We start from the raw sequence: 10,443 nt of genomic DNA on the forward strand, positions 1-10,443 counted from the left end.
AATTTTCTTCCCAGGAAGGGAAAAAAAATGGAAATTTAGGTGTCACATATAAGAAACTGAGATGAGATTTCAAAGAAACGTGTCATGTGTAAGAAAGTGAGAGATGAGAGTTCAAAGAAAGTTCACTTACTATACAAAGTGATCTAGCCAGATTCAATTTCTTGCTGTAGGCCATCAAACCCATCAGCAGACCTCTTCAAGCCCAAGAATCTCACTAGTAGAATGTGGCAGATACTTCCCTCTAATTACAGTACAGAGTCATGATTAGAAAAATTTCTCTTAAAAGCTGTGTGGAGGGGAGTAAAAGCGGGGGGGGGGGGCTGGGTGGTTCAGTCGTTGTCTGCCTTGGGCTCAGGTCATGATCCCTGGGTCCTGGGATCAAGCCCCACATCGGGGTCCCTGTTCAGTGGGAAGCTTGCTTCTCCCTCTCCCACTTCCCCTGTTTATGTTCCTTCTCCTGCTGTATCTCTCTCTATCAAATAAATGAAGAGAATCTAAAAAAAAAAAAACACACACACACAAAAAACTGTGTGTGTGTGCATGCATGTGTGTGTATTAAGCATTTGCTAGATTGCTTCTTGGCCTTTTGGCTAAGATCAAGTGTAGGCATTTGCTAGAAAAACACAAATTGGTGTATTCAGTCCTCATAAGCATATTTTATAACTTCAAATTTCGTATTTTGAGATCATCAAATGGTTAACTGTTACAGTAGAATCTGGCTTATTATATGGATTTATATCTAGAACAAGTTAGGTCTTGCCTCTTACAAGAAAAACTACTTACATAAAAAGGCTAATGCACCATGATTATAAGGCAGGTACTACTCTTGTCTCTTTTTTCCACCAGGTTATTAATGCTGGGCTCAGTTCCAAGAACTGCTGCTCTCTCCAGGGCTGGGTGAAACTGGGAGCAAGTTATACTTTGAGGCCATCCTGCCTGTCATTTTTGAACAGGTGAAATCTGGTTACAGTGAGCCTCCAGGGCAGTCTAGCAATAGATCTAAGGATGTTTAAACATCAGAAAGAGCAGGAGGTAAAGGGAGAGATCAGCAGCTACTGCAAGTGTATATCTCTGAAGGGGCCATTGTGTGGGAGATGGGGCTGGGCAGCGAGAGTAAGCAATGAGAATTGTTGTAGAGGTAAAGAATAAAGAAAGGGAGGGAAAGGACAGAGAGAAGTTCCCAAGTAGGCAAAGGGGTTGCAATGGCATGTACAGACCCTCAAACTTCAGGTGAATTGCTATGGGAGTGGAGCAAGGACCAAGTGGTTGATTCGCTGAACATTACTGAGCATCTGCTATGCTAAAGGGTACTGTGCTAAATGCTGTGGGAGACACAGATATAACTCAGATGTAGACCCTGCCCAAACAGTGCTCATCGTCCCCCAATCTCTATCAAGGGAGATAGGGCATGGGCTTAAAGGGTATTGTAAGGTTTAAGGTGATCAATTCTGTACAAGAAAAGTAAATGGCATTTCAGAATTTCAGGGGGAGGGGGATAGTTTAGCTGAAAGAACGGTAACGGTGAGGTGAGGTAGGAAGAGTGGACGGAAGAAGGTTTGAGGAGGACATATTCTTTGAGTTGAGTTAGATCTCGAAGGCTGAGCAAGAGGGTTATGGTCCTCCCAGCTCCCTTCCCACCATGAATGGCCTTTAATATTTGCAACTGAAGTGAAAGAGGAGAGGACAGGACACCTCTGGCTCCAGGGGCAGCTCCAAAGACCTGTTCTGTTGCTGTCCCCCCAAAAAGAAGAACAGTTTTTGACAACAGGAGGGTGGGTGTTAAGAGAAACAACAGAGCTGTGAAGAAGGTGGAACAAAGAGGGATGGCAGGGTACCAAAATTTCATTGTCCTGTGGGGAAAAGGTGGGCACTCAGGACCTCATAATGTAGAATCTGCTCCGGGGAATATACTCTAAAGGAAGAGAAAAGAAAACACCCGCTCTTTCCCTCAGTCTAGAATTTCTACTTCTCTCCTAACTTGACTTTGCCGCCCCCATCTGCTGTCATCATCACAAGAAGATTTGGGGCACTCTGCTCTGTGACCCTTTAGTCTGGATGTGGTGGCTGCAGGTAGAGCTGGCAAAAGTGGGGTGAGTTAAAGAGATACATGGGTGAGAGAAAGAGAGAGAGAGAGAGTAAGATGATTGCAATAGTTGTCCCTTTATAATAAACCTAGTGGGTTCATTTACAAGATTTTCTTGATTAGTACCTTTGAAATCCTTCCCGAGAGAGTAATTTCTTTAACGGATAGCAAAATGCACATGAAACCTCCTCCAGAATAGATCATATATTAGACCACAAAACAAGTCTTAATATAAGCTGAAATCATACCAGGTATATTTACTCACCACAATGAAATGAATCTAGAAACCAACAAAAAGAGAAAAATTGGAAAATTCACAAATATGTGGAAATGAACATGCTCCTAATCAACCAATAGGTCAAGGAAGAAAAGGGAAATAAAAAAGCATCTTGAGACAAATGAAAATGGAAATACAACATACCAAAACTTATGAGATACAGCAGAGGCAGTTCTAAGAGAGAATTTCATAGCAATAAATGCCTGCTTTAGAAAAAAAGAAAAAAGAATGATCTCAGGTAAACAATTTACACTGAAGAAATTAGGAAAAGAACAAACTGAGCTCAAAGTTAGCAGAAGGAAAGAAACAAAGATTAGAGCAGACAAAAATGAAATAAAGACTATAAAGAAAATAGAAAAGACCAACAAAATGAAGAGTTTTTAAACAAATAAACAGAATTGACAAGTCTTTAGCTATACTAAGAAAAAATAAGAGGGAACTAAAATAAAATTATAAATGAAAGAGGAGACTTCTAGGTGATACCACAGAAATAAAAAGAATCATAAGAGACTACTAAAAATTATATGCCAACAAATTGGACAACCAGAAGAAGTGGATAAATTCCTAGAAACATGCAATCTGCCAAGACTGAATCATGAAGAAATAAAAAAAAATCTGAACAAATCTGTAAAAAGTAAAGAGGTTGAAGCAGTAAGTAAAAAACCTCCCAGCCAGAACCAGATGGCTTCACAGGTGAATTTGACCAAACATTTAAAGAATTAATGGCAATCCTCCTCAAACTCTTCCAGAAAAATGAAGAGGACAGGATGCTTCCAAGCTTATTTTGAGGACAGCATTACCTTGATACCAAAGCCAAACGAGGGAAAAAAAAAAAATTACAGGCCAATATCTCTGATGACCAAAGATGCAAAAATCCACAACAAAATACTAACAAACCAAATTTAACAGCACATTAAAAGGTTTCAGACATCATGATCAAATGGGATTTATCCCTGGGATGCAGGGATTATCCAACATACACAAATCAATGAATATAATTCACCACATTAACAGGATGAAGGATAAAAATTATATGGGGGCACCTGGCTGGTTCAGTCAGTATAGTATGAGACTCAGTCTTGGGGTTGTGGATTTGAGGCCCAGATTGGGTGTAGAGATTACTTAAAAATAAAATCTTCTTTAAAAAATCATAATCTTATGCATAAATGCAGAAAAAGCATTTAGCAAAACTCAGCATCCATTTATGATTTTAAAAATCAACAAATTAGGTATAGAAAGAACATATCTCAACATATCTCAGCGTAATAAAGGTTATATGACAAGTTCACAGATAACATCATACTCAACAGTTTGTTTCCCCAGCTCTTTCCAAAGAGTTAAGCATCTTATTTCCTGTATTAAATCCCCTTCTGCCTGAAACACCTACAGCAGTTTCTGTTTTCTTACTATCTTCTGATTGATACACCTGATGGAATGGAAACTTAAAATAGAAACTGTTATAGGAAAACAAACTTGTATTTCCTGCACACGTGAATTTGTGATGGAGATACATACATCCTCGCTTCATCTCAAGCAGCTCAATCATGAATCTTTAATTAATAGCAGTACCTCCTCCTTTATCTCCCCCATTGCCATTCTGATTCTCTAAGCCGATCAAACCCAGTCCTGAAAACCACATAGCCCCAAAAGAGTGGGTCTTAAGAAATTTCCAAGTTTCTGTATCCTGGATATGACTGTATTTCAGTATGAACAAAATTTTGCTTCATACTTGCCCTCATGTCCAGCCCATATTTTCCTTACCCTTGGCCTCTGCTCATTTGCTAAGCCTGGCCCCACATTCTTCCCATGTTGTTTCATCTATTCACTTCTGGCCAACTCTCCCATTACTGTTATTAATCCTACTCCATACACTACTAAACAACTCTCCAGTTCACCCCAGCTTGCAGCTGATAGAGGTAAAAAGATAGGAAAGACATTCCTTGTTCTGAGGAGTTTATAGAGTATTTTGAGACACTATATGTAATTTCAATCCTGATGTGGTTAAAATGTTAATTACCAAATGTACACCCTTTAAGGGACTCTTACAAAATATAGAGTTAGATATGGTGAGACTGTAATCCATAGATTTACAACTTGACTGGACTCTTGTATATCAGGTTAATTTAAAGCATGCCTACTTGGTTATTAGCGAGCTGTTCTTAATGGAAAGGAGTTACATCCGTTGATTTATTATACAGAGGGCAAGATCCAAGTTGTCACTGCTTTGTATCTAAATTTGATTCCTAAAGGGTATGCAGGTGAAAGAATCACTTTTCAGATGAAAGAGAAAAATTCCAAAGAAGAACACACACGAGAGTCATAAATACTTATGTTAGCCTGAGGCATGCAGAGTTTATATACCACTCTTTTTGAATATTTATTCATTCCAGGAATGGTTTAAATTAGTACTTTCATTCAAAGCCCCAAAGGCATTATGTTTTCAACAAAACTAATAATCACTTCCTGATAACACTAACTGACTTATGTATGTTTTTCTTCTTATCTTGCTGTTTGAGAGAAGGAAGTCATAAAACTAAGCATCTGGTTTCAGTATTAGGCTTCAAAGAAAGAGCTACTATCTCTATTACAGAGGACTGGTATATTGAAAATCTTTTTACTCTTTTCATTTATCACCTAAATCTAGTTGCACATTGTAACCTGTGGACCACCCAAATAAGAAGGGGCAGCCTTCTGTAAGAGATGCTCTTTACTTGATATGCTCCTTCAGCCCTGAAATCCTGTTTCAAAAGTCAGATTGAATCCAATTGGTTCAGGTACCTTTCTTTCGCAAAAGGATTCTTAGCTCCGTGATACCAGTAAGGTATCAGAAAGATTAACTGAGAATCACTGGGTCCATACAACAGAATGAATTATATATCTTACCAAATGTTCAGCATAATTATGTGTATTAGGACTCTTGATGAAGATAACAGAAACCAACTTGAAGTAACTTAAAGCTAAAGAGGGAATTTATTATGTGGGTAATCTTGGGAGGCAGCCAGGTTTCAGGAAGCGGTGACATTGGGTACAGGGGCACTGTCAAGATTCTGGCTCTCTTGTATTTTGCTTCTCTCCGTGCAACCTGATTTTTGTCTACGTAGATCAAGTTTTAAGCCATAGAGCTTTATTTTTGTTGTTGCTGCTGTTGTTTGTTTGTTTTAAATTTGAGGAACCATAAAGGCCTTTGGACAAATGCCTTGCAAATACCAAAGTCAACTCTACATTAAAAAACATATTTAAGCTAATGAACATCAGTTTTAAAAACTGAAAAAAATGAGGGGGCACCTGGCTGACTCAGTCAGTAGAGCATGTGACTCTTGATCTCAAAGTCATGAGTTCAAACATGGAACCTACTTAAAATGAATGAATAAATGAGTGAATGAATTTTTTAAAAACTGTAAAAGGAAGATTTGAAATTGACATATTAGTAAGTATGTATTCAATAGGGATGCATTTTGAAAGCTTATCTTAATTACCTATGGGGAAATCATTTTTACTTTTCTAGGAAATTATAGTATTAATATCAGATTGTATTACTATTCAAAGGAATGAAAAATTATACAGAAATCTTTTAAATCATGTCTTCCAGTTAATAATGCATTAAACTTAATAAACTACTAGGCTGGTTTACTCCTGTGAAAACAATCTTCATTTTTCATTCATGAGGGGAAAATTGCATGTATTATGTTTAGGAAACACTTTCCTGTACTGAGATAAAATGACATGTTGAGATTGGGGGGAAATTCTTGAGGGAAGGTCAAGTTTATGAACTTTAATTAGGAGAAGATTATATAGATCTCTATTATGGCATTAAACACACACAACCACCCAAAATATGTAAAACTCAATTTTTTTGCCAGATAATTTATCCAACTCAAAGATGTTTTAATGATAATCACAAACTACTAAGTATGCAGGAAATACAGAGAATAGGATAAAGCATTTTAAATTGGGGTGCCTTTAAGCATCTGACTCCTGGTTTCAGCTTATGTCATGATCTCAGGGTTTTGAGATTGAAGCTTGAGTCGGGCTCCATCCTTAAGACTCTTTCTCTCCCTCTGCTCCTTCCCTTCACCTGTGTGCTCTCTCTCTCAAATAAATAAGCCTTAAAAAAAACCTGAGAAAATTGGTTCACAAAATTTAAATTTAAATTAAATTAAATTGAAATTCATATTTTACAATCCCACTACCCAAAAAAAGGACATCAGATTTTTCATTTGTTACCAACTTAATTATGTGACCTAAAACACAAAGTGAAACGTTTTTTCTAATGTATTCTATAAACATATTTTTCTTATATTGAAATTATTCTTTATTTTTTTTTTAAAGATTTTATTTATTTATCAGAGAGAGAGAGCAAGCACAGGCAGACAGAGGCAGAGGGAGAAGCAGGCTCCCCACAGAGCAAGGAGCCCGATGCGGGACTCAATCCCACGACGAGGGGGAGCCGAAGGCAGCTGCTCAACCAACTGAGCCACCCGAGCGTCCCTTGAAATTATTCTTTACCATCTAAAATGCATGGTTAAAGATAGCCATACAAATGATGTAAATAGCACACCTATTAGAGCTGTGTGAATAGACTGTTCTATTTGGAGAGAAAATACAAGACCAAGAATTTAAAATCCCAAGCCAGGAATGACTTCCATCATTGTCTTCCATTAATTATGCAGGAAGCCTTTTTGTGATTCACTACAAAAATTTGGCAATTAAACTCTAGAGGCTGATTATATCCCTCAACCATCAGCCAGAAGGATTAACCAGTGGTTTTTAAATATATTGTAAAAATCCAGTTAAAAATCAGTCCTTTGGCAATTTTATTTTTTTATTTTTATTTTTTTTAAAGATTTTATTTATTTATTTGTCAGAGAGAGATCACAAGTAGACGGAGAGGCAGGCAGAGAGAGAGAGGGAAGCAGGCTCCCTGCTGAGCAGAGAGCCCGATGCGGGACTCGATCCCAGGACCCTGAGATCATGACCTGAGCCGAAGTCAGTGACTTAACCTACTGAGCCACCCAGGCACCCGGCAATTTTATTTTTATCGTGTAACATTTGATGCATGCAAAAGAATAGAAGTCACATGTGCTCATACAGCAATGAAATGAATACTTGTTACCTACCACGAGTCTAAGAATTAGAGTGTAGCCTTTGCTTTCTGCAACATGTGCTTCTTCTCATTCCACTCTTCTGCTACATCTCTGAAGTGGTAACTACTATCTGAAATTTTGTGTATTGTCCTGTTGTAGGCTGTTCAGGCTCCTATAACAAAATACCACAGATGAGGGCTTATAAACAATAAATATTTATTTCCCATATTAATGGAGGCTGGAAGTCCAAATTCAGCATGCTGGCATGGTGGGCTTCCACATCTGATGAGAGCCCGCTTCCCAGTTCATACGTGGCCATCTCTTCACAGTAACCTCACGTGGTGGAAGGAACTACTTGGGAGCCGTGTTGGCTTCTTTTATCAGGTTACTAATCCCATTCATGAGGGCTCTGGTTTCATGATCTAATCACTTCCCATAGGCTCCACCTCCTAATATTATCTCATTGGGTATTAGGTTTTGATACATGAGTTTTTGGGGGGGCACAAACATTCAGTCTATAGTAATTAGTCTCTTGCTTTTTAAGATAATTTAATCATGCATGTATGCATTTCTAAGCAATATATTATTTAGTTTTGTTTGTGAACTTTATAAAAATGGTATTCTGTATATAGTTTTCTGCCACCTGCTTTTTTCACTCAGTGTTATGTTTTTAAGATTCATCCTAAGATTATGTCCTAAGATTCATATGTTGTTGCATATGGCTGAAGCAGTGTTTTATGACCTACTTTTCTACTCATTCTTGCATTTCTAAGCTACATCCTTGTTGCTGTATATCTGTAGGACCATGGGCTTTCTTTCTCAGCCCGAATTTCCTTTCATTAAAATAGAAATAATAACAGTAACTACTACTGAGGGTATTGTGAGCACTAATAGATTATTGTTATATTCCTTTTTTTTTTTTTAAAGATCTTCTGGTAGCTTATTGTTTGTTCTTTGTAGGTGCCCTGGCTTTTTTCTCTGGGATTTTTAAGGTCTTCATTTTTGGTAATGTGCCATTTCATCGCAATATGTCTTGGTGTGGATTTTTCTTTATTTATCATGCTTGAAATATGCTGTGCTTTCTCTATCTGTGGATTTATCTTTAGTCAGTTTAGGAAAATTCTTGGCCATTATTTTTTTCAATATGGACTTTCTCCTGTTCTCTCTCTCCCTTACTTCTAGAACTCTGATTAGACATGTTAAGCCTTGTTTTACCCTCCATGTCTTCTAACCCTTCTTTCATATTTTCTGTCTGCTGTACTCTGTGTTAGCACTCTGGGTAATTTCTTTGAATATAACCCCCAGGTCACTAAACCTGTCTTTAACAGATTTAATTTACTGAGTTGTTAATTTCAAAATCTATAGCTATAAGGCCAAAAAGTAATATTCGGTTCTTTTACTAATCTTTCTGGTTTCTTGTTTCTAGATCGATTTTGATCCACGTTTGATTTCTTTAAATGGTTCATAAAAGGTTATTTAATAATCTGCAAATGACAACTCCAATTCCAGTCCTTCAGTTCTTATGAATTATTGCTTGTTGTTTCTGTTGATCTAAACTCATGGTGGTTTATGTGTTGGTGATTTTTTTAAATTGTGAGCTTATATTTTTTCGAACTTAATTTATGGAAATCCCAGGGACCCAAATTGGGAGTTGCTTTACTGTAGAGAATAGTTGCATTTGATTCTGAGAGGAGATCTGAGATGCAACTGAGGAGGTATCTCTGAAGCTCCTCTTGCAAAACCAGACTCAAAGCAGGAAGGAATTTCAGGTGTGATTTCCACACCTTGCACTGTGCCTCCAAGCTCAGTCTCCCTGACCTGGACCGTTCTTGGTACTTGCCCATGACAACTCAGACTTTTATGTTTGCTTATTGCTCCCTGCTCTTGTTTGAGCTCACTTTTTTTTTCTTTTTGATCCCTTTCATCAAAATCCAGCAAAACTTTTTTTTAAGATTTTATTTATTAATTTGGCAGAGAGAGATCACAAGTAGGCAGAGAGGCAGGCAGAGAGAGAGAGAGGAGGAAGCAGGCTCCCTGCCGAGCAGAGAGCCCGATGCGGGACTCGATTCCAGGACCCTGGGATCATGACCTGAGCCGAAGGCAGAGGCTTAACCCACTGAGCCACCCAGGCACTCAAAATCCAGCAAAACTTTTAAGCGCATATTAGTTTTGATTCAAATCAGGATTTGTATCATAGCTAGTGGGCTCTCAGGTCATATAGCTTTCTAGGCTGCCAGAATTAGAGGTTCATATATTTCTACCTGAGTAACAATTCTTAGATGAAAGTTGTGGAGGAGTCTTCCTTTAGTATAATATTAGCCTTCTCCTTTCACTAAAGTCCCTGTCACAGAACTCAACAGTTCTGTGCAGAAGGAATATTCAATTAGAAGTCACAGATGTGGGATCCTTTTGTAGTTCATAAGCTTGATGATTGGGTGTTCACGTATTTGTGTAACATGTGACTCCCTCCAACCTTGTTACGACCTCTGCACATGACCTGTCTGATGTGGGGGGAATAAAAAGAAGCCAGAGATGTGAATTACTGTCTATGTTATCTTGGAAAAAATTACTTTCCCTGAATTATTTAACCTGTTTCTGTTAATTGTACTATGAAATGGGGATATACTTAGCACCATACCTACCCATAGGTTGAAAGGGTAAAATGAGAAACTATTAAAAAATGCATTTTAATTTGCTAAGGTGAGAAACAAAATGTAATAATTATGGTAACTAACATTTGTTGAGCACTTACTATGGTTGACACTTTGTTAAGCTATTTATAAAGCTTTCATTGGCCCCATACAACAACCTTATAAGATGGGTACTGATACCGTGATTTAACAGTTGAGAAAACTGAGGCTCAGAAAGACTGAAAGTGTAAGACGATGGAACCATTATTTAGGAGCTCCTTATTTTCATCATGAAATAATATCCAGCTCAGCTATTATGATGAAAAGCAGAGTATCAGCAAGGAGTCTGCTTCTCCCTCTGTCTCTCCC

At 37.8% G+C, this 10,443-nt stretch overlaps 1 non-coding gene across 1 annotated transcript; it reads left to right on the top strand.

Annotated features, from left to right (window-relative positions):
* The first annotated feature begins 9,847 nt into the window (after positions 1-9,847).
* Positions 9,848-9,951, top strand: LOC123389201. The gene has a single exon (XR_006603800.1). It is a non-coding gene; the product is annotated as a small nucleolar RNA U13 (small nucleolar RNA).
* Positions 9,952-10,443: the final 492 nt, after the last annotated feature.

This window comes from Mustela putorius, unplaced genomic scaffold (genome assembly GCF_011764305.1).
Source record: "Mustela putorius furo isolate JIRA1106 unplaced genomic scaffold, ASM1176430v1.1 tig00003962_pilon_pilon_pilon, whole genome shotgun sequence".
Lineage (NCBI taxonomy): Eukaryota > Metazoa > Chordata > Mammalia > Carnivora > Mustelidae > Mustela > Mustela putorius.